We start from the raw sequence: 2,500 nt of genomic DNA, 5'->3' as shown, positions 1-2,500 counted from the left end.
TTGGGGACTTAGAAAATTTTTCAACTTTTGTCAGACTTCCAGACAGGGGAGCGTGTCAGTGCGCGCATCCGATTTCAGTTCCAGAGCGATTCGCGCGATGAGTCCTTGATACTTAGTCGTTTTTGGCAAAATTTCTGACTTTTTGAAAATTTCACAATTTTGTGAAAACTTCCACAAAATGAGGTTCTAGTATGTTAGAGGGCATCCCAGGAGGGCTCCAAAAGTGTGGGTAAAATATATATCCCACAGGGGGAAAATTGAAAAAAAGTTGAAAAAAAAAATTTTTGGGGACTTAGAAAATTTTTCAACTTGTGTCAGACTTCCAGAGAGGGGAGCATGTCAGTGCGCGCATCCGATTTCAGTTCCAGAGCGATTCGCGCGATGAGTCCTTGATACTTAGTCGTTTTCAGAAGTCACAATTTTGACTTCCAGGACCCGCAAAACGTTTGTAAATTGAGCCCGCTCCCCAGTTCCAAGCGTTTTGAGGTGTCCCCGGTTGCAGTAATGCAGCCTGCCCACTAGATGTCGCAAAAGAGACAAAAAGTGAAAAAGAACCAGAATGAGGAAATTCCAGGGAGCCGAATCCGCCTGACAGTTCCAGGCGATCGGGCACTTTTTTGCATGCGTCCCTAAAGTGGGTATAGGGTGACACTCCATGCAAAGACCCAGTTTTGCACACCACCGGCAGAATATATGAGAGAGAGGTACCTCTCAGCCCCGACACATTTCGACTCATTTAAGCTGGTTTTCACCTCCGTAGGCCTGGGTATGCGTTTTGGCTATGAGTCCCTGTTCGGCTGGAGGTCTGCACCTTGGCTGAACCCAGGCTTCCGCAGCTGCGTGGGGGGACTTTTGCCGGTCGCCTATCCCAAGTCAGAGAGGTGTTCCTGGGTTGAAGTGAGCCTGGCCAGACCCCCCCGCGGGCCCTGGTTCTCCACATGGGGGCGCCGTCAAGGCTAAAATCTGGATTTTTAGGCCGAGGAGAGGCTCCATGAGGGCGGATGCTTTTGTGGCTTCGACCCCAGTGCTGTTCCACATCCAGTACCCCCCCGCAAGGGCGCCTGTACCCGAGTCGCGCTTCCAGGACTCGTGGGCACGTATCTCCCGACGACAGGGGTTTGCAGCCTCCGTACTTGGGCAAGTCCCTACATGCACCCCTGCTCTTCCTCCGATCGATCTGGCGCAGCGCTCCCGGGTGGGGAGGTGGCGCCGCTCGCTCGGCCCGGGCTTTGGAGCCCGCGCTGGCTTAAGGTGAGCGGTCCCCTTCCTCCTCTACCCCCGGGCTTCCGACACCTATCTTTGGGCGCGCATGCCGGCCTCGCCTCCCGTCTGCGGAGGTGGCCGAGCCGTGGGGAGTTTGACCCGAACCGAGCGAAGGCAGTGGTCCGACGACCCGTACGGGCGAACGGCGGGGCGCCCACCCAGCCAGGCGTGGGGGCCCGTCGTCCGAATCGCTCCCTGTGCGGGGAAGCACAGCGATCTTCTCCGAGGGCGGCCCTTTTCTTCCAGATGCGTACCCGGCCAGCGGAGGCTCGCGCTGCCCCTCGTGTCCGAAAGGGCGGCCTCCGCGGCGGTGGCGACAGCGGCGGCGGTGGGTGGCCTCTCCGCGCCACTGCCGAGCTTCGCGATTTCCAGTCTTTTCCCGAGCCCCTACGTCAGTGGGGAGGACGACAGAGGTGTGGAGGCAGGCGAAGGGGGTTCTCACCGTGCGGTGTGCCCCAGCCCGACCGTTGCCTTCCCCCTCGACCCTCGTCCTCCCAGGCGGCTCGGCCAGGGAGCAGGAGAGAGAGCGAGAGAGGGAGAGCGGAAACCCCAGAGCCAAGGGGTTAGATGGAGAACGGGAGAAGGAACGAGGGCCAAGAGGTAGGGAGTACGGTGAAAGGCCGACCTGGGATCCCCCTGCGCTCCCGCCCTGGGCGGGGAGCAGCCCTGGGAAGAAAAGCCGCTCGGGCATCCCTTTGAGGTTACGGGCGCGAGCGGGAAGAGGGACTACGCTGGAGGGCGACGCCGACACGGCCAGGCCGACGACCACCCACGTGACCTCAGCGTCGCCGGGTTAGTGCCAGAGCCGCGGCGGACCCCGACGGCCAGCCCCCCTCTCCCAATCCTCGTGCCTGTCCGCCGGTGGGTCGAGGACCCCCCGCGGCGGAGGCAGGTCTAAGCCAGACGGTGGCGCCGCATAGGCCCACCCCCGCACGCCATCTCCCTGAGCGACCCTGTGTGTCGTCTTGGGTGCGGTTGGTGAGACGGGGGCGGCCGTGGCATCCTCCGGAGGCCAGTCACCTCGCCCTCCCCGTGCAAGGGGTGTTTTCCAGACGCCTGCCGCTTCGGGACCATGCACCGCACAGTGAGCCGCTCCTCCCGCACATGTTCCCGGTGCTGCGAGGGCTCCGTTCCCCGGCCCCCCCAGGGAAGCCCCATGCCATCCCGCATCCTCTCCGGACGCCGCACGCCCTGCCTATACCCGTTCCGTCCGGGCGCCCTGCCGCCGCGGGGCTCT

Source organism: Phyllobates terribilis, unplaced genomic scaffold (genome assembly GCF_046119375.1).
Source record: "Phyllobates terribilis strain yellow unplaced genomic scaffold, ASM4611937v1 Scaffold_2154__1_contigs__length_160622, whole genome shotgun sequence".
NCBI classification, from domain to species: Eukaryota; Metazoa; Chordata; class Amphibia; order Anura; family Dendrobatidae; genus Phyllobates; species Phyllobates terribilis.
The sequence above is the reverse complement of the archived record's forward strand: the minus strand, read 5'-3'. Positions refer to the sequence as shown.